Raw genomic sequence first — 23,793 nt, 5'->3', positions numbered from 1 at the left:
CTTATTCTACCATCCTTGGGAGTAGAACTTAAGATCTACATTGATCGTCTGCTCAGATCAAAAAGGTTATGCTAATGTCATTATTTGCACTATCTTAGACGATAACTTACTCATTGGACCTAGGTGCCATCGGTTGTACTTTCATCAAGGGCGTGAAGGAAGCACTGAGAAGGTTGGAAATGCACCCGTGAAGAGTTCTTTTGAAAAAGAAATAAGATTGCTGTAAATTCAGTCGAGTCGTGTCAGGAGAATAAATTTAAAATAAATCACACTCAATGGGCAGCAGGAATTCGAAAAACTATTAAGAGATTCAATTCCTTTTTGTAAACAAAAATAAATAAAATAACTGGTTGATGAAACAAGCGTGTCAGGATTGTTTTAGGTATGACAGGAGGCTGTTTGTAACATAAAGATGGCAATCGATGGCATAATATATCACATATATTACAGTTTGCATAAAAAAGGAGTAGACAGAATTTCATTAAAACAATAGATGGCTACGTAACTGAATACTCTTTTAATTTCTTGCTGTCTGAATGTGATGACTGAGTTACTGTGAAACAAGAGATGGATAAAGAAAGATACTCATAAAGTTCAGTATTTTCCGCACCAATGTTGTGTACTGATAACTTCTATAGATCTGTATAGCACCCTTGAACTTGGTTTATACTATGTAAAAAGGTAATGATTTTCAAAAGTCTTAAGCGACATATCCTTCACAGAAAGAAAGATTATCTGCTGACCCTGATAATGAGAAAGAATGCTTCCCCATCACGCACAAGTAATAAAAACATCCATATATAAAAATGTACACTTGGCGAATAAAGAGTTATGAATCCCTCGACTGATATGCGTCGATTTTACTATCAAAACAATTCAGATATTCATAGATGCCAATAGAGACTCGAATTACTAAGAATCAAGTCAGGCAACGTAAACTAATGGCCGAAATTGTCAACAGTAACTTACAAAACGAATTCTCTACAGCTGTGTGAGAACTGTAAGCCTCGTCCGTAAATGGAGATAAATAGTTGTTCCAAGATTATTATTTCAATCGCATGGCTGCCAGTCTTCATTCGAGTTGAATGTGAGAGTTTGGCCCGAATAAATTTTGTGCAGGAAGTGTGGAAAATATGTGAGATGTAAAACTGTTTACGATCACATACGTTACTTTCTGAAGGCAGAAAAGACTGGAACGTAAAAGTGGTTTAGGTTTTAGTTCGGCCTGAATAGAAAAATGAGTTGCTTTTGATAAACATTTTGAAAAACAACTATGAGAAGAAAGAGAGCATAGAGAGAGAGGATTTAATAAATAATTTTGTGACTTCAGTTTTGTTGGGATAACAAAATGCATTCTTTAATTTATTAAAATAATGAACTATTGAGGAAAGCTAGAATAACAAATATTGATATAAAACTGGTGGGGTGAAACTCTAGTCGGTTTAGGTCAAGTGAATAAAGACCTTGAATGTAATAAGATTACTTAAACGCCTATTGTTTCCAAAGGAGATTGAAGAAATGGCAATCAAATCCCCTAAGAGAAAGAATGACTTTGGTTCCTCCCTTTTTCTCCTGTCAGAAGATTTTCACTTGAAATGGTAGGATATGATTTTAAATTGTATGGAGAAATACCACTGTGATCATACCAATTATTGTAATATTTTTATTTATGCCTATAAGTCACTCTCAATACAACGAGTTAAATCATGCAACGTAAATTAATGGCTGAAACTGGAAATAAACAGTTGCAAGAGCATTACTTCAGTCCACGGCTGCCAGTATTCACTGGAGTTGAATACGTCGCTAACGGACAAGTGAGACTTAAACCATCATAGTTATTGTGCTGGAAGTTATGTAAAACCATGTGAGATGTAAAACTGTTTGCGATCACAGACATTACGCTCCTGAAGGTAGAGAGTTGGGCATGAAAAGTTGTTCAGGTTTAGTTCGGCGCCTGAATAGAAAAATGAGAGACTTTTTATCTATCAACCATTCATCACGTCAGGCAATGATGAATGTTTTCCATAAAAGGGAGTGGCATAAAAATCCTTCAATTTTTTTTCTCTAGGTCAGACTGTCGGTGAAACCTGGGATTTCAGAAAATTTCGAAAAGTTATTCAATATCTACAGATTTTCTGTTTTTGATTTTCAAGAATCTTGAAGTCCATATCAGAGTTGAAAAGGGAGTTGCTACGACCGTAGGGAAATGAAGTTCCCTCTTTTTATCTTTATACTAGCTAACCAACCCGGCACTGCCAGGGAAAACTCTGAGTGACAATAGATAAACTCTCTCTCTCTCTCTCTCTCTCTCTCTCTCTCTCTCTCTCTCCTCTCATTTCCCTCTTTCTCCTCCTGAATACCCAAATAAAACTCTCTCTCTCTCTCTCTCTCTCTCTCTCTCTCTCTCTCTCTCTCTCTCTCTCTCTCTCTCTCTCTCTTTCAAAAGGCCACTAGCACCCCTTCTGCTCTCTTTTCATTATCCTATCCTTTTCACTCTCTCTATCTGTCTCTCTCACTCTATCCCTTTCCTGTTAAGATTATTGCCTCAAGTACATTGCCCAGCATTTTTGACATTCTATATGTCACATCTTCTCACCCCAATTCCTAGTCATCTCAGTGACCTCGAATTTGGACTTAAAGGGCATTGGGAGTGTCATTATTCATCTCAGCGACCTCGAAAACTATGGATTAGACACTAATGTCTGTCGTTTTTGGTTATTTTTACATGTCAAACCTTCCACTCCAACCCCCTTTACTGTGCTAATGACGTCTTACCCCCACAGTATTTTTTCAGATAGTAAGTCAATGTATACAAAGACCGGTTAGAAATCCATCAACCATTTCAGAGCTATGAGGAAAAACACACACTTTGCATACATACATTTACAAACACACACACACACACAAATATATATATATATATATATATATATATATATATATATATATATATATATATATATATATATATATATATATATATATATATATATAAATGTGTGTGTGTGTGTGTATATGTAATATGTAATGTGTGTGTGTGTATATATATATATATATATATATATTTTTATATTTATATAATATATATAGATGTATATCCCAATGTCTTATTAAAGTCTTAAAAATAATGATTAATTATGTAAAATAACAAGTGTAAATTCTTAAGAATGCAAATCCAAAACTCATTGTTTATGACACCCAGAAAAAAATGCTGAAATGATGACCTTTAATGCCGTCAGACATTGAAAGATGGATGAATGTCAAACATATTTGAGGAAAATAAGAATTACCCGTCAAGGTGCCTAACCGTATAGTTGTAGTGATATCCCGGAAAATAAAACAATAATAATACTCATGAAAATAAAGGTGCCAGTCATTTTTCTACTCCTCATGTATCATAATTTACACATCTCTGTTTCTGTTTTGTTTACACTGCATGCATTGTCTTCTTTGATAGGTACGAAGATCTTCGATTCACCTCGAATGTACTTTTCTTCACACTTCTTCGAAATACCCTTTGTGTATCTTCGGCCAGCAATCACGGCACACATTAATCATTTGGCAGATGTCCCTCTGACCTCCTCCTCAAGATGTTGGTATAAACGAGATGCTTTATAACCTCACGATTACAAACAGGAGGCCTACCTTTTTCTTCTGATCACTTTCCCTCCTAGGAACAGAAATAGCTTATTAGTCAAGAAAGCTGGCACTCTAAGTTACGAGTATCACATAAATTATATTTCTAGCAATCGCACGAGAGAGAGAGAGAGAGAGAGAGAGAGAGAGAGAGAGAGAGAGAGAGAGAGAAAAAAACTCTCCTTTCCAGGCATCCCGCATAATCACACAAAAAACATCAACAGGAATTTTTACAGTTTTTCATCTCACTTTTATTACCTGTACAATAAAACCATTAATACCTGAAGCCATTCGGTACATGTAAAATATTAAATTTTTCAAACAGGTGACAGCCAGTAAAAAATTGTCTGGCACTTTTACTATAGTTCTTTGAGTTATATTTTCCTAAACCATTTTTAAATTTTCTTTTATCTCTCTGCAAAACTTTTTATAAAAGATTTTTTTAAATTGTTAATTAATTTTTGCTCACAAATAATGTAAATACCAAAATGTAAATTGTTCTACTATATATACAATGAAGCCGCCAAAACGTGATATTTAGCGATCGGGAAAAAAGAACAAGGATTGACTTCTGTTAATTGCATATATACAGTAAGTGGAAATATGGATACTATTACTTTCTTTTTACGAGATTGTCGTGGATATGAAAATACAGTAAAAATAAATTGCCCAATGGACCACCTTAAAATGTAGAGAAATACTAAATTTCTTGTTATTCCTTTGTATGAAGTTGGTTAATCTATAAGTTAATACTCCAGCGAGAAAGTGAAACTGACAGAGAGAGAGAGAGAGAGAGAGAGAGAGAGAGAGAGAGAGAGAGAGAGAGAGAGAGAGAGGTACCCTTGCTGCATCCAACTGTAATTAGAGATTCAACAGTGGCAGGCAGCCGTTAATGGATGAAAATGGAACCGTTGCGACACTCACCATGAATGTGGATCACTATGCGGAAAGAAGGTTCGATTGTTTCACATCCATTAATTTCTATTTAGTTTGTTTTCAAACCACCCATTAATGCCCTCTTGAGCTCACTGATGCATCACAGATCGAGACAGATAATTATCAGGGCATCTAAAAGTAGGGCACCATTGACATCTAACATACATTTTTCACCTAAAGTTTTACCCTTAATGCATTATCTCTTCGTGAACTCCTTCATTGCGCATTTTTTAAGTGAAGAAACCTCTTGGCCCGCCAATCATTATACAGGAAATATGTTATTATAAAGTTTTTATCTTTATTAACTCTGCAATTATCAATACTGACGAGTTTCCCTTGTCCGAGTTAACAACGGATAAAAGCTGCTGACTTTGGTGTTAACTACATTTTTTCTTATCTCGTAGCTTGAAGAAAGAATACACGATAAAAAAAAGTAGTTTATAATAAAGTTACATATTGCTAGCAGCAACTCAGTTTTACTGGAGGATTAACATGACAGCCTAAACTCTTAATCTATTTCGAGGTGATATGATCAACAGTAAGTGGTAGATAAATATGTAACCATATTTGATCACCATAGTCTGTTAGACTAACTAATAAACCCAGTCTTCTTCCCTAGACTTAGTTAGTTTTTTTCCTAGACCCAGTCAGTCTTTTCCTAGATCCAGTCATTTTCTTTTCCTAGAACCAGTTTTTTCTTCCCTAGAACTCAGTCTCTTTTCTTCTCTTCTCTCAGGCTATATATATATATATATATATATATATATATATATATATATATATATATATATATATATATATATATATATATATATATATATATATATATATATATATATATATATATATATATATATATATATATATATATATATATAATTTATATATATATATATATATAATTCAATTTTCCATTAACTATTGTAATTCAATTCATAGATTTATAGGAATTGTTAGCTAATTTATGTAACAGTGCATTGAAGCAAATAGTCATTTCAGTTCAGGCTGTTTGGTATGACTAAATGATGAATTAAATAAATGATCGAAGTTAATATAATATATATATGTTATCCCCCCATGGGAAAAAATGGACGGAGCCACTTACCTCGGAAGGTTGGCACTGGTAGCTGTGGCCTTGAGGACTCCCTCTCTCTCTCTCTCTCTCGATTTCTCTCTCTCTCCTTCAGATTTCCCTCTCTCTCTCTCTCTCTCTCTCTCTCTCTCTCTCTCTCTCTCTCTCTCTCTCTCTCTCTCTCTCTCTCTCTCTCATTTACTGAAATATCCTAACCTAGTGTGTGGAAATCATACCGGGTGTAGAATATTAATTTATTCTATAAGATTAACATGTTATATGAAATGAAAAATATGTATGATAGATAGTGAAACCCACTAAGCCACACCGCCAAAAGTGAAAAACTAAACAGTTACAAGAAAACCTAATACCTGTGGGATTAGGACCCCTCCCTCTCTCCCTCCTTTCACTCTCTTTCTCTCTCCTTACCTTTCTCTGATTTACTGAAATAATTTTAACCTATTTCGTCACAAATCAATTGGGTGTACAAAATAATTTATTCTGGTTCTAACAACATATCATGTAAAAAAGAACTCACCCAGTTTTACAACAGACATCAAAAATGATTAAAAGAATCTCCTAGGGCTGGCCCGAAGGATTAGACTTATTTTACGTGGCTAATCAATTGGTTACTTAGCAACGGGACCTACAAAAGGAAGTCCCATCCGAACCATATTATAGCAGAAATCTTTCTATCACCTCGAAATAAATTCCTCTAACTCTTCATCACAAGAGCGGCGGATTTAACTCGGCCCATCGAATGACAAAGCTCACCAACTCGGCCAGCAAGGGGCTACATATCATATCATGTAATCAAAAGCATTTTGATAGATAGTAAAACCCACTAAGCCACACCCAAAAGTGAAAAATTAAACAGTTACAAGAAAACGTAATGTGTGGGGATTAATTCTTCTCTCCCACCAAGTCACCTAACAGTCCATATTATTTCCATGTCTCTCCCCAAATAACTTTTCAAGTCTATTTCGTCACCAACTCATTTAGGTGGCTATATGACATGATTGATTATGGTTCCCACTGAAACATCTCTAGGGAAAAGAACCATCTCCCATTAAAACCAGAACTCATTTAGTTCAAATCAACACTCCATCTAAATGGTTGAAAGAACCATAGAGAAATGACAACTGAAAGTTAGTCACTGTTTATGGTAAAAACTTACCCTGTCAGAAGAACAAATTCCTGGTCCCAGAGTGTTCCAGCAAATCTTTCTGGCTCACTCCTCAAAACCAAATGTGGCCCTTCACTCCCTGACTTAGCCACTTTTCAAAAACGCACAACGCATTAACACAATTCTTCCTTTGACGCATTTAGAATAGTTCCATAACCGAATCTCATTCTCTTTAACTCTGGTATGAACAGTTAAAGCTCCACCTCCACATATGTCGCTGATGCTGCTGTACCAAAGGTGATTGATGATGTGAACTTTGTGCTGAACTTCGCTGATGAATTATTCACCTTGGAATGTTAAGAATTTCACAAAATCCTGCAACACTATCTTGACATGAACTCTAAACAAACTGCACATCCTCCACACAGAACATACATAAGGATATGTCGCAAGTCTATTATACTATATACTTCTATAACATTGTTGAAGTATTTATATCGGCATACTATAGTATATATCATTGGGAACTAGTATAAAATATATTTATATAGTCACGTCATGTGTCAATAGGAACTATATATATATATAACTATATATCTTAGAACAAACCCTTTATTGTAGAAATACAAGTATATTCATTATGGATTAATGTACATCTGTCCTTGAAATCAATAGCTAATGATAAGACTTGAACAAGAATTTTAGACACGAAAAAAAAATTTTATTAAGAAAATGTATTATGAACGATGACGTTTTGAATATTCAATGAATGTTAAGGGCAGAAGAGAGTCTGCTCTGAATAATGCAAGAGTAAAGGGGTAAGCTAATATTCAGGGATCCTTGTGAAGGTGACTTTTGAGGATGTGAAGGAGATAAATAAGAGGATGAATAATGAAAAGGTGCTAAAAGTGATGGAATTACAAGTGAGACACAGCGGTGACGTTGGGAAAGAGTTACTTAATGATCAAGACGAGTGTGGGTGAGGATAAGGTTTCTTAGTATTGGATGTTATTTGAAGCAATGCCAAGCACTGGGACCTTTCTAATATTGTTCAGCTCTGAAACGAAATTGACAAAGCAAAAGGTTTAAAAGTTGGAACGGTAACCCCTCATAGGTTGCGCTTTGAATTAATGTAATAGGAGGAGAATGGGAAGTAAGATGATCAAACAAAATATGAACGGAGGTACAGTAAAAGCCGAAGGGACGTTACAAAACCCTCCTGTAATGCCTACTTTGCACTGCATGAGTGTAAACTGACAGCCATACCTCCTTACAGGTGGAAAAGGTTTCACCAAGTCTGAAAAAATGGCCATTGCATAAGTGAAGGGAAAGAAACAACCACCTCACATAAGTTAAAGTGAAATATACCATGATACTGATATAGGCGCGTAAGGTACAATTTTGTGTATAGAAAGTAAAAATTACAGCTGGATGAGTTGGGGATGATATCTGGAAACTGCGAAGAAAAAAAATGTAAATCAATTTTCTGACAACACAAGAAAAGAATTTTGAAAACAACAGGAAACTCCTGTAAATAAAGCGTGATGAAACAAACAATATAAAACATAAAGGTTAGAGGGAATAAATGTGTTAACGGTAACCTTTGTAGAAAGATTAAAGGTTATGATAAAAATTTCCCCTATTGTTCTATAATGTATGAAAATGTTAAAGCACCATGGTAATGTTCCAGATTTAAGTTTTTCCGGATATTTATCTTGAAAACAGATCTGGGATCAAGTAAGTTTAGTGAAAAATCTGACTTTCAGATGCAAAAGTACATTTTGCTTTCGTTGACTCGTCAGACTTCTAAGATGTGCATGTTTCCCTTTATATATTCTGGTAGCGATTAATAGGACTAATAACTACAATTTATCTATACACACTGTAACCTGGAAATGATAGATACCGTACACTTTTAATTTTGATATGAAGAATTTGGCTATATTTTACCAATATCTATGAAATCTACCATTTCTCCACTGTTACTGGACTTCCTTTGCACAAATCGAAACTAGTCTCTTAACACGATTTTTTCCCTGTTATGTCAAGGAAGGACGATATTTTGCGTCTTTCAATGATTTGGCCCCAGTGAAAATTACAAAGACACTCTAACGTTCTATCTTTACCGTCACAAATTCATTCCCATTATCAAATATTTAGAAATTCTCTGGCCATGACCGATATTTCATTCCTTACCGGGTTGTTGAAAAACACCTAACTGACAACTCTTTGTTCTTAACGAAAATCTTGTTTTACCCGACACGCGTAATTTTCGTGATTTTCCGACAGAATTAATGTTAACCGAAAAATTTTTCATAAAATTCGTTAGTAGATCCATACAAATACTTGAAAAGAACGTGGGATAGGAAAAGATTCCACTAGATAAATATACTAAATTTTCTCATTTAAATGCAATAATGACCAGTGTGGTCTTTTCACAAATTTAATTGAAAACATAGAGAGAGAGAAAATTGATTATGTAGAGAGAGAGACAGCCACGTCCCCAAATCTGAAGAACCGCCGTGTGATGATGGAATGAGTTAAAACCATTGTCTGCCACTTTTTGTACAACGATCTGTGTTGTAATTATCCTCATTAAAAGGCAACTAAATTTTATTTTCTGACCAACAAATTACAGTCAACTTGTAATATCTCATGTATATAATTAAAGTTCCCAATTCTGTCATGTTCCACAAGCAATGATAATTTATACACAAAGTGTATGGAAAAACTTACAAACACAAATCAATTATGAAAACCGTAAAAAGGACAAATTTTTCTAGGAATGAAGCTTTGATCAAAATTTGGAAAATCGCCTCAACATAACGTTTCATGGATATACTACATTTGAAATACAAATGAGTGCTAGATACACAACCTCCATGCGTTTATATCTATTATAGATGACATAGTTTGACACTCCTATTAAACAAGCCATCCAGGAAAAAGCCTACCAAGGGTCATCTCTGATACTAAAAACTGGATAGGAGTCCAAAGCGAAAAGATGATGATCATCCATAAAAACAACTGCTGGTTTTTAGGTTGGCACTCATAAATGGCAATCAGTGCCTGACTAACCAAAAAGTTTTTGTTTTCAGTTTCCCTGGATGAATGGAGACTAAATCTCTTTGTGAAAATCTAATCTACCCTCCTCAAGTCCCAAAGACACCCCCAAAAACCTTTGCTGGAGAAGAAGGCAAGCTAGAAAAATAAATTTCGTTTTATAGGCATAGGACAAAGTTTTACCTGCTCAAACATTCATGTGCAGAATATGTGTCCATGAAGAAAACTATGTTTTGCTTTTTAAAAATTCACACATACATAAATTCTTATCTCCTATAAGTGAGGTGTGCCATGCCTAAATTTCAGGAAAACCTTTAACTCTTTTTCTCTCAAAACCAATATTGTTCAAGTTAGCTCTTCTAATCTTAATTAAAATCAATTCTATTTACAATAAACGGTTTCCAGTCAAAAATAACTAATTTATCTTAGCGCATTTCCATTAACAGTTCTCTGGCGTTGTTTGGCAATAAATGTTGAATATTCCCTCATTTCAAACCCAAATACCCCCCGCCCTTTTCACACTACAAAAAAACAAAAACAAACCGTGCTGTAAACCCCAACCCTGCATACGAGAAGTCTTTCTTTAAAATGTCAGAACTGCGTTGCTGTATTGGACTTTTTCATTCGATAAAAAAAAATAACCGATAATTATGCGCTAATTATATCCCCTCGGTTGTAACAAGTTTCGCGTGAATGAGTATCGTGAATATGATATTGTCAGTTGATGAACATTTTTTTTTTTTTTATAAATGAATTTTTTAACACATTACTCGTTCAATTGAGGCTGTTGTATTCATTTGAGTCTTAGTGTTCTCGTTTCCCATTTTTCACCAACTTCAATTGTTTTTATTTGAATATTTCCAGTTTTTTCTACAGTATAAAAGTCAAACGCAAGATTACTTATGCGAGACCTTTTTATAAAAACATAAAAGATTTTTCCCACCCTCACCATCAGGCGTCATTCCAGCAACCCTACTTTTCTTGATTATTCAGAATGGAGCAATTTCCAGATTATTTGCATGTCTATTTCCATCCCTTTAAATGATGAACCTCTACAAAAGACATTTCAAAGCACCTGAATATGCTGCTGGGACTTCCTCAATTTCCTGCAGTCCGCAGTTTTGTTAAATTTAAAAATTTTCCTTAGGAGTACACACTGGATGCCCAAATAAAACCTTATTTTCTCTGATTATTTGTTGCGACCAACTGTTTACTGTGTTCCTTTCTATTAAAATGATAAAATCAGTGACAAAATTCAAATATGAAATTAAAAAAATCTTTGATTATTCAATGCCATGCATTTAAACAGTGTTTTTGTTGTGAATTTCTTTTCTTAGACCTTCACTTGAAAATTTTAAAACATGTTGATAGTAATGATTATTATCTTGTTTTCATAATTTCTAATTCAATGCATAATATCCACAAAATATATCTATAATATCCTATATATTATAATATGAATATTTATATCCTATTATATATTTTATATATATATATCCAAATAAAATATATCTAATTTTGAGACATTGGAGGGACAGACAAATTTCTGTGGAGCTTTTTTTAATTTCTCCCAAAATTTGTATTGACAGAATTAGAACAAAGGCATATACACTTTCCCCATTTCAGCCTTTGACGAACTCTAGGAAATTGGCTAGTATATAGCACCAAGACTTTTGCAATAATTTCATTATTATCGTGTTTCTTTGCAGTGACTGTAGGATTAAACAAGTTAGTAATTACCTTTTCAGTATCACTTACACTTTACAGCAAAAAGAGGTACCAGGAGGTAAACTTTAAGATTTCACTTGCACGTTCATTTTTGTCTTATCTTATTGTGTCTGTGACTTAAAGAAAATGTACTGAATGCAATTCGGGCATTTTGATTACGTTTTTGATTTGGGACAGGTAACAATTGAAATAGATTTAAGATGTAAGATTTCAAAACTAATAAAATGGCATTGAGGTGTCTCAATTTCTTCAGCCATGAAAAACGAGCATCCTCTGAAACTTATGGAAAAATCAGAAAAATCAACACAAGTAAAAAATCATCCAAAAAAATGTCTGCCAGATCTGATAATTGGTTTAATAACAATATGTTTTAATTGATAAACAAGAAAATCTTGAAAATTTTCTCCCGATTATATCAAGCACATTCATCCGCCCTTATAATCCATTTTCAAAACTTCTCAAGTCAGTTGCAAACAAGAAATAGAGAACATTTTCATGATCTCCCCATTAATAATTCCAACATTCAAACCAGGAAGCCCATTTTGCCTCAAAAAATCTCAAGATGGTTTTTGGTTTTTGACCTGATTCTTAGCTTTCACAAATTGCTCTGAATTGTTAAGATGAACTTCAACCATGGAAAAAGCGAGGGAAGCAAATGTAGAGCATTTAAAACCCTATCAGTTAAAGTCTTCATAAATGAAGAACATTCTTTTGCTCAAACATTTTGAGAGAACATTTCCTTCTAATAATAATAATAATAATAATAATAATAATAAATAATAATAATAATAAAATACATAATAATAATAATCTTATATACTTTAATCAGCTGATACAATAACTTGGTGATATTTCATTGTATCTTAAATAGATTATGGTGGAATGGCCTAAAGGCCTTCATATATATATCCCCATATCATAAAATTTATCCGCATTGTTTACCCAGAATGTCTTGTGTGTGTGTTGTGACCAAGTATAACTCAAAAAAAATTTAATTCATCTATAATCTGAGGATATAATTTAAAACATTAAAACATTCATCAACCCCAATGACAACAATCAAGACAATAAATCCTGTAATTGGAGAAAAGACAGGTTAAAAAACCAAATGAAATAATTTCCTCAATCCGATACTGTTAACATTTTTCTTTTCACCAATTTCAGCCCCACCTCTGCTGAGGAAAGGAAATCGCCTGTCTGTCATATTAAATTGCAGAACATCAGTTAACTTATTATGTTGATGAGAAATCTAAAAATGGGTGAAATGTTCTGGTAATCAATGAAATATGAGGCACTCATTGAAGAGTCTGTTATTTCCTCTTCCATGAAATGTTGCCTTTTGATCAAAATGTTGATAGTGATGTCATTTGTTTTAACACAGACACCATTTTCAATAAATAAACTGTTCATTAAAGATAAAAGGCAAACCAGTGAGCAAGTCAGTTCAATGTTCTGTCAACTCCATTGCCCTTTTTCCACATATCAATAATTAAATAAATCTACAGCCTCTGCTTTACCCAGAGAGAAAAAAGAGAGATGAGAAGAGATCTTTTTATTTTTCTATAATAATCTTGTCATTTTGACATCATCAAACATCACCTCAGGCCTATGTGGATTTTAAATGAGAAAATAAAAAGTACTCATAATGAATAAGTGATTTGTTTCCAACGATTTATGAAAAATCAGTACCTATGTAAGTGCAAAAATGCTCTGAAAGTTTAATTCTTCATTTATAAAACAAATCAGGGCTTTGATGAAAACAAAACCATGACCCAATATAAGTGAATACTTGAAAGGATGATCTCAGTGATAGCATGTCCTATTTCCAGGAAGTCTGCCCTGTAGGATCTCATCCTTCTTCCAGATGAGTTCAGGACGAAGCGTTGGAACAACGCTGCCATTTGCATCTGAACCTCCCTCGAAACGCTTCACCCGAAACTTCGGTCCAATTTTGTTTCAATCTACATTCAAAAATTGGATTTTTGTTCCGAGTGTTTTGTCTGTCACATCGTCATGAACAGATATATTGAATATTTGACTCTTTCTGGTCCTGTTTGAACTGCGCTTTAAAATATTTCAGATTAAATATCAGGAAATAAAATTGAAATTTAGTCACAGCGTCATCGTAAACCATAATCAAAGAAAGCCATTTTGGCAAAACGCACGGAGTCTATTTTCAAGTTCTGTTGTGTGTGTGTGTGTCTGTGAGAAGAAAACGCAAAATTTATTCATACTTATTTAAATAGAGGCAGTCATCAGTGGCTCAAATGAATACTTCCTTCCTTAGTTAAGTCAAACTGGTTTGTGTCTACGTTTCCAATTGGTCTTTCAGTTGTAGTCAGTGATTTCGTAGTTTTCCTTTATGTGTTTCAGAGGTATTTAAAGTTTACCCTTGATTAAGGTATATCAAATATTCAACCGTATCAGCTTATTCTACAAAACGGGAAAATATTGTCATGGGAAAGGTCTAAATATTCGCCATTTAATTTGAAGAAAATAAATAAGTAAGAATTAAAACCTAAAATCAATCGGAATGTCCTACATCTGAAATCATTTGAAATTCCATTCTTAGAATACAAAGGTGTCGTTATATAATTCATTCCTACTTTGAATTCCTTTTACAACATTTTCTCCCCAATAAACTGTTTCTATATTACTGTGTGTGCATGAGCAATCCAGGTTGGTCCACCTAGGTCTATTCCATACTAGGCAAATGGTTCCTTTAACCAACCAACAGTTAATTTCACAACCATCCTCAAACTCAGATTGAAGGGTAAAGGCTGCATTGAAAAATAAATACATTTATTTAAAATCAGCCTCAACCAAGTCTGAAATCTCATCAATGCCATTCTGGGACTAAATTTCCCAAAAGGGTTCCAACGACTTTCGATTCTCCCTCTCATTATTTGCATGGCTGATATTACTACCATCTCTGTCAAATCAAATAATAATTTTATGGAGATGTTTCTGGAAAAAAAAAAAAAAAAAAAAAAAAATGAAAACGATTTTAAAAGGAAGAAGACAAGACTTTTCTTCCCAAAACAATTCCACCATATCTACAATTTATCCAACAACAATGAATACAAAAAAAAACAAACTTTAGGTAATTTGTTCACGTGTAAAATGAAACTGTTTTTTATACTAAAGACAGAGAGAGAAAGAGAGAGAGAGAGAAAGAGAAGAGAAAATAAGTCATCACGAATTTGTCTAAGAGAGACAATAAGAGAGAGAAGAGAGAGAGAGAGAGAGGTAACAGAATTAAGTCATCATGGTCTCGAAGAGATGAAATAACTATCCAGATACTCTCTCTTCCTCTATAAAAACTGCCACAAATGAGTAAATGGAGATGTGACCCCCCACCCCCTCCATCCCACAGTGGGACACATCTATCCAACTCCCCTTAACCCCCTTTGAAAGACAAGAACGAAAATTTAATGACAAAGTTCGTTACTCAAGTTTTGTCAATGTGTACTGGATCAGTAATAATCATGTAACTTGTAGTCATTTTCAGTAATTTTATTTTTCTTTTAAGATCCAATTAGACTGGATCGTGGGCACAACAATAACAACTAAATATTTACAACAAAATATTATTTAAAAAAATAGAGATTGAAATAAAACTTGAACTCGGTGGTTAGCCTTTTACAAACTCGCCAGTTATTTGGCTAAAAACATTTATAAAAGCTAAGAGAAAAATTTTTCTTGTCACGCAAAAGTGAGCTTTATAAAGAACAATAATAGTAAATGAATGCGAAACTAAACCTGTTTACCGCCCTTCAGCCAAAACTTTCGTACAGGATGTGAAGGACTGTCAATCTTCCCAGACATGGCGTCTGACAGCCATAGTACTTCGAGCTACATTTTTTGTCAAAAATTGCCATTTATTCCCCCTTGAATAAAATTTCCTAGTTTTCTTGAATACTTATTTTGATGTATTTCCCAGTTTCTATGAAAAAATACGTTGATGTGATTGTTTTGCTCCACAGAAGAAGTTTTTTTATTATATTAACTATAGCAATGAGTTTGTATAAATTAGTACATTAATATTTAAAGTAGTAAAACACCTTTTTCGCAAATTTTATCCATCTCTATAAAATTAAATGACGTCTGATTGCAGTGTTGTCAAACTTCTTCCTGTGGAGAATGTATATGTTATTTTCTTGTTGTTGTAGGGCACATGCCAGTAGTTTAAGCTTGCCTTCTGGACGAAACCTTTTTTTTTTTTTTTGTATGTTGGGTTACGATTAAACAACTTAATGTTTGTGTTTTAGTTGATGGTTTGTTACGTAACCCTGTAGTTTTGTAGATGTGACAACTGTGCTATCAATGTACTGCTCCCGAGTTTTCTTCAGGGTGGGAACATGAAGCTCTGCCTGTTTCATGCAAACTCCAGAAAGGCAAGTTGTAGAAGAAATTCTCGTAAAATCCAGCCCCATCACCTCGTGAACTGTCGTCGTGATTGCAGTAATTTCTTCATAAGAATATTCTGAAATCCCCTTTTTCTTGCCATTTATGTTTTCCTCTATCGAAGTAACGTAACGTTTTGTCAATTTTTGCAGTAATATGTTAATGTTTTCTTGCTTCTTAATGTAACTTGGATGATTGTTGTGTCCTTTAAATATTAATTATATGTGTTAAACTTTTTAAATGCGTATTTGTGAACCCGTGTGGCATCACCCAAAAAAAGAATTGGTGCAGGAAATATAGTTGATTGTTTCTCAACTGCACTTTGTTGGAAAGAATATAATGTTTCTTGACTTCATGGTACATTTAAGTAAGTTAGTAAACTCCTCAGCACTGTAACTTGGTCTCATTCAAAGCTAGGGCAGGAGGGCTTAAGGTTGAATGAAATCGTACCGAATGTGGGCCTAAAACTTTAAAGTTTCACCACATTCTTTGCTAGTTATAGTAGTACTTTGCTTTGGTCCTTCGAACGAACCGGATGCCATAACGATTCACAAAGGATTTTTGGATGTTAAAGATAATTTACGATAAAGTTCACGTTGGTGATGGATGGCTATAAAGTCATTTTAGTGTAGCTGGCACGTGTCCAAAGTTATTTGGTGAGCAGGGTAAGGTATTGAATTACTTGGAGTGTTTTGCCAAGTAATCTATTGTTTATGGAACATTATTGTTCGTATTTAGTGATCACTCTGTGAAGAAATTCTTGTTGAATTTCGTAGCCATTTTTGAACTTAGGTTTTCGTGACCAGATTTATTTTGTGAAGTGATGATTACTTGGAGTGTTTTGCCAAGTAATCTATTGTTTATGGAACATTATTGTTCGTATTTAGTGATTACTCTGTGAAGAAATTCTTGTTGAATTTCGTAGCTATTTGAACAGGTTTTCGTGACCAGATGTATTTTGTGAAGTGATGAAGAGCACGTGGTCAAATTATCTATCATTCAGTGAATGTTATTCGACCTATGAATAAGATTAGTTATATTTTCAATCAGGTTTAGATAATTTGCCATACATTTTTTGATATTTGAGCAAGTTTCTTATTGATCCATTAACAAGAAAATGGATTCCAAGATTAGGGTAGTTATTGAAAGGAAATTATTTCCTTACAAGATTTGCTGATGAGACAGATAACTGCATTGGTGATACTGATACACCAAAATCGACCCTTGTAATGTATGAACGTTGTCTTATTGAGGGTCTACGACGTTTTGAAGATAGTTGGTCACAGAATGTGACGATTATTTCACAGGATAGTGAATATGATAGTTTATGTAGAGTTATAGAGCAATAACTAGATGTGTAAGGAAAGCTATTGCTACTGCACAGAAAACTATGAGCGAGATTGACACGGAGATATAAATCAACAGCCCGCTTTGCCTCCTCCTTCGGCTCCCATTAACCCTCTCCCTCCCCCTAAACTCCCAGCAATTAAGATACCTGAATTTAGCGGTGGGGAAGAACAATGGCTTGCATTTTGGGATATATTTAACAGTTTAGTTCACGATCGTATGGATATTTCCAATGTGATTAAGTTTTCTACCCTCAGAGCTAGTTTAAAGGATAACGCCTTTAAAGCCATAGAAGGTTTGCCTGTCACTAATGCCAATTATTCAGTAGCTATTCAGACCCTTAAGGAGAAGTATGATAATAAGGACAAATTGAAACGTAGACTTATGTCCAAATTAACGCATTTAGTCCCTCCCAGTCATACAATAGAGGATTTGAACACGTTCAAATTGGAATATGAGAAGATTATCTTACAAATGAACACATTGAATTTAGATGTAGAGGCCATGAACCCCATTTTCTCTAGTATAATATGCGAGAAATTATCACCTGAAACACGTAAGGCTATAGCTAATAAACATAATAGTATGTCTCTTGATTTAAAGCAAATTTCCTCAGGTTTGAAATATGTTTGTGAATTAATGGAATTTTGTTACGAAGGTGAGAATTCTAATAAGAGAAAACGTGATCAGGGTAACTATTCTAAAGTGATTCCCTCAAATGTGCAAAACGTGCAGAGAGCACAACAAAGTAACAGTAAGCCTAGTAATAGTAGTTCTTACCATAATTGTGTGTTTTGCTCATCGAACCATGCCTCTCGCGATTGTAAGACTTTCAAAACCATTGATAGTAGAAGGGACAGAGTTAAATATTTAAGATTGTGCTTTGCTTGCCTCAAAGGAGGTCATTTATTCTCTGAATGTAGAAACAAACCGAAATGTAATATATGTGATGGGCCTCATTACCCGATGATTTGTAAGAAAACAGAAAACCCTGTTAATCCTGCTCCACCAAAGTTGAGTGTAAATAGTACTAATGTTAGTAAGTCAAATGTTAATTCTGGGAAATCTCATAATGATTCTAAAGGTACTGTAAGTAAAGGTGATTCCCCAGTAGTTATGACTGCTTCTTTGGGTATTGATCATTCTCAGACTAATAAGATTTCTGTTTCGACTGCTCTTCCTACTGCTAATGTAATTGTGTCAGGGAATGGACATCGCTCCTTTGGGAGAGCACTCTTTGATTCTGGTGCACAAAGAACGTTTATTGCAAAGGAATTAGCTCATAAGCTTAGTCTACCGTCCATAGCAACAGTAGCCTTAAAGGTAAAACCATTTGGCAGTGATGCCATGGAAGTTAATTGTAATATAGTAAGAGTTGTGGTGAGACTAGGTAAGATTCGTACTGTCATTAATGCCATTGCATTCGATAGAGTTAATTCAGAATTTATTCTCCAGGTTTAAGTAAGTCAGCTGCGTTCTTGACGAGTAAAGGCATAAAATTAGCAGATAATGATTTAAATTCAGATGAAGTGAATGGTATAGAATTAGTCATTGGAGCTGATTACTATGGAAAATTCATTCACAACAGTCAAATTTGCTCTGGAATACAGATATTGAATAGTTCTGGTGGTGCACTAATTTTTGGACCTCTTCCTAGTTGGTCTTATGACGATGTAGAATCTAATGAGATTACTACATCAAATGTATGTTGTTCAAGAATAGAAGTAGAGAAATCCTATTAATTCTTGTTGTGAAGTTAGAAAATTATGGGATTTAGAAAGTGTTGGTATCCGTCAATCTGAAATTAGTCCTGAAGAAAGAGAATCAGTTAAGTGTTTTAAGGATAAAGTAAAAAGGGTTGACAATAAGTATGAAGTGTCCTTGCCATTTAAAGATGAAAGTAGACCGCCTGTTAACTATAGAATAGCCATTGGTCAATTAAATTCCTCGCTACATAGATTCGAATCTGACCCTCCTTGTATGCTCATTATGATAAGATTATCAAAGATTACGTTCAGTCTGGGTTTATAGAATTAATTCCCTCAGGCTCCCCTATTATAGGGCATTATTTACCCCACCATGCTGTATTGAAGGATTCAGAAACAACTCCCATTCGAATAGTTTTTAATGCTTCTTCCAAGGCTAAAGGAGAACTTTCCTTAAATGATTGTTTATTAACTGGTCCCTCATTAACTACTAAACTTTTTGATGCCCTGTTGAGTTTCCGTACAAACCCAGTAGCTGTGATTTCAGATATCAGTAAAGCCTTTTTAAGGATAGGCATTTCACCTGACTGTCGTGATTATTGCAGATTTCTATGGATAACTGATCCCTCCGATTTGAAGTCTACTGTAACTTACCGGTTTTGTGTAGTTTGTTTTGGAGCTACATGCTCCCCCTTTCTCTTGCAGCAAACCCTTTTGCATCATTTATCTTTACATGATAATCCCCTTGCATCATCTCTGATGAAGAATTTCTATGTAGATAATTTTAGTAAAACTTACAAGGATGTGTCAGTCTTGATGGATGAGTATCCAGTAATAAATGAGATTCTTGAAGATGCTAATATGCCTCTACAAGAATGGGTCAGTAATGATTCAGAGTTTAACAGAACCATAGATGTTATCAAAGAAAGAGTGAACGTTTTGGGTTTAGAGTGGTATCTAACACAAGATGAGATGTCACTGAAGGAAGTAAATTGTGAGTATAAAGGACCTTTAACCAAGCGAAAGGTCTTATCAGTAATAGCTCGAATGTTTGATCCTCTAGGATTATTGTCACCAATACAGGTGAGAGGTAAATATTTTCTTAAATGTTTGTGGAGTAACTACGGGTGGGATGACCCTTTGCCAGAATCATTATGTTCAAGGTTTGATGAAATTTGCAAATGTATTAGAAATGTAGAAAGTTTAAAGTTTCCTAGGTTTGTTGTACATCCTGAAGGTTCCCACTTACATGTATTTTGTGATGCCTCTAACAAGGCATATGGAGCTGCTGCCTATGTGATTGATTTCAGGAGAAGTGTAAGCAGTTTACTGGTCAGTAAGTGTAAAGTTGCACCAAACCCTAAACAGACTATTCCGCGTTTGGAATTGACAGCCTTGTCCTTGGGTGCAGAAACTTGCTGGAAGATTAATGCAGAATGATGATTTGAGATTGAGTTCTTGCACTCTCTGGAGTGACTCCATGGTTTCTATTTGTTGGGTGAAGAATAATAATAGTAAAATTCCTATGTACGAAACAGAGTCACTGAAATTAATGAATTCAAGTTTCCTCTACGGTATACCCCCTCTAAGGATAATCCAGCTGATATTCTATCCAGAGGTAGTACTAGTAAAGATTTAGCGCAAAATTCCTTATGGTGGAATGGCCTAAATGGCTTTTAACTGGTGATTATCCCCAATCTTTAGCTACAGAAACTGTGCATGTTAATGAAATTCTTTCAGAACCTAAGTTTGTTAACCCTCCAACCCCATTAATTGACATCCCACGTTACAGTAATTTAAGTAAGCTTAAACGTATCATGAGGTCAATATTGCTTTTTCTTAATAAATGCAGTAAAGGTTCTAAGTTTGTTGTTAACGAAATGAAAGCACTTGTCCTCCTTGAACAGAAGCAACATTTTCTACTACCAGAATGTACCTCTGTGATAAGAATTCACATGGAGTGTCCATGGATATTAAAATTTCTGTAATCAGTTGAACTTATTTGTTGATGAGGAAAATCTAATTAGGTCTCAGGGTCGCATGAAAAACGCTTCCATGTCTTATGATACTCAGTGCCCAATGTTATTGCCTTCCAGAAGTTATTTAACAGTGTTGATAGTTGAACATTTGCATAGACATCATCACCATTGTGGTGTCAATTCTGTACTGGTATTGTTGAGAGAAACTTTTTGGGTACCGAAAGCACGACAAGTTATCAAATCGATTCTGTCAAAGTGTGTTTTGTGTCAGAAGTTAACCAAGAAACGGTTGTGTTTGCCTCCTCCTCCACCATTACCCACAGAAAGAGTGAGATATGATAGATCTTTCCAATCAGTAGGAGTTGATTATACTGGTGCTATTAATGTTTTTGATCATGAGACTGGCTTGGAGGAGAAGGTCTTTATATGTCTATTTACCTGTACTACGAGCAGGGCAGTTCATTTTGAATTGACTCATTCCATGACTGCTTCCGATTTCCTACTGGCTTTTCGACGCTTTGTAGCATATCATTCTCTGCCGAGTCTGATTATATCTGACAATGGTAGGAATTTTGTTGGATTTAATAATTTCCTGAAGGAAATTATGGATGAACCAGAGGTAAAGTCATACCTTGAAGGAAATTGTGTTAATTGGAAGTTCATTACACCGCGAGCCCCTGGTCTGGAGGCTTTTATGAACGCCTTATTGGTGTTCTAAAGGGATGTTTGTCCAAAGCCTTATATCACAAACGTGTATCCTTTGAAGAGTTGAGAACTCTACTTGTTGAGTTTCAAGCTGTGATAAATTCTCGACCACTGACTTATCTCTCCTCTGATCGAGATTGTGAGGCTTTGACTCCTCCATGTTACTTTATGGGCGAAATGTTTGTATTTCCCCTCCTCTTAACAATTCAGCAACTGATGACCCAGATTTCATGAGTTCAAGTGATCTTAGAGAACAATATTTTAGATTATCATCAGTGCTAAGAAAATTTGAGAACTCTTGGAAAAGAGACTATTTAGTGTCCTTGAGAGAAAGACATTTTAATTCTAGTGATTATCTCTCTGCAAATGTGAAAGTTGGGGACATAGTGATGGTAGACTTAGAAGATCATCTGGGAAAGGCTATAGATCCCTCCTCTCATTGGGTAAGGTTACCCAGCTGTTTCCATCGTCTGATGGTGTGATTAGGTCTGTAAAGTGAGAGTGAATAATAAACTATACATGAGATCAATCACAAAGCTCGTACTTCTGGAATTACCGAGAGGGGAATTTGATAGTGTCGTAACTCAGGAGCCAGATAGTGTGCCTCTGAGTGGTAATAGACCTAGGCGTGCAGCAGCAATCCGCTGTGATCAAGAGAGAAAGGATTTAATTTCTATGGATGTACTCTAAAATGTATATTTGATTTAAATTTTTATGTGTTAAGATGGTCACAGCTGCATAGCGTTATTCAATTGAATTCGCTCCTGGGTGCAGTTATGATTACTTCTAATTATGATTCTTCTTGGGGGAGAATGTCAAAAATTGCCATTTATTCCCCTTGAATAAAATTTCCTAGTTTTCTTGAATACTTATTTTGATGTATTTCCCAGTTTCTATGAAAAAAATACGTTGATGTGATTGTTTTGCTCCACAGAAGAAGTTTTTTATTATATTAACTATAGCAATGAGTTTGTATAAATTAGTACATTAATATTTAAAGTAGTAAAACACCTTTTTCGCAAATTTTATCCATCTCTATAAAATTAAATGACGTCTGATTGCAGTGTTGTCAAACTTCTTCCTGTGGAGAATGTATATGTTATTTTCTTGTTGTAAGGGCACATGCCAGTAGTTTAAGCTTGCCTTCTGGACGAAACCTTTTTTTTTGTATGTTGGGTTACGATTAAACAACTTAATGTTTGTGTTTTTAGTTGATGGTTTGTTACGTAACCCTGTAGTTTTGTAGATGTGACAACTGTGCTATCAATGTACTGCTCCCGAGTTTTCTTCCAGGGTGGGAACATGAAGCTCTGCCTGTTTCGCAGCAAACTCAGAAAGGCAAGTTGTAGAAGAAATTCTCGTAAAATCCAGCCCCATCACCTCGTGAACTGTCGTCGTGATTGCAGTAATTTCTTCATAAGAATATTCTGAAATCCCCTTTTTCTTGCCATTTATGTTTTCCTCTATCGAAGTAACGTAACGTTTTGTCAATTTTTGCAGTAATATGTTAATGTTTTCTTGCTTCTTAATGTAACTTGGATGATTGTTGTGTCCTTTAAATATTAATTATATGTGTTAAACTTTTTAAATGCGTATTTGTGAACCCGTGTGGCATCACCCAAAAAGAATTGGTGCAGGAAATATAGTTGATTGTTTCTCAACTGCACTTTGTTGGAAAGAATATAATGTTTCTTGACTTCATGGTACATTTAAGTAAGTTAGTAAACTCCTCAGCACTGTAACTTGGTCTCATTCAAAGCTAGGGCAGGAGGGCTTAAGGTTGAATGAAATCGTACCGAATGTGGGCCTAAAACTTTAAGTTTCACCACATTCTTTGCTAATTATAGTAGTACTTTGCTTTGGTCCTTCGAACGAACCGGATGCCATAACGATTCACAAAGGATTTTTGGATGTTAAAGATAATTTACGATAAAGTTCACGTTGGTGATGGATGGCTATAAAGTCATTTTAGTGTAGCTGGCACGTGTCCAAAGTTATTTGGTGAGCAGGGTAAGGTATTGAATTACTTGGAGTGTTTTGCCAAGTAATCTATTGTTTATGGAACATTATTGTTCGTATTTAGTGATC

This window comes from Macrobrachium rosenbergii, chromosome 24, assembly GCF_040412425.1.
Source record: "Macrobrachium rosenbergii isolate ZJJX-2024 chromosome 24, ASM4041242v1, whole genome shotgun sequence".
In the NCBI taxonomy this organism is placed as follows: domain Eukaryota; kingdom Metazoa; phylum Arthropoda; class Malacostraca; order Decapoda; family Palaemonidae; genus Macrobrachium; species Macrobrachium rosenbergii.
Note: the sequence above shows the minus strand (reverse complement) of the source record.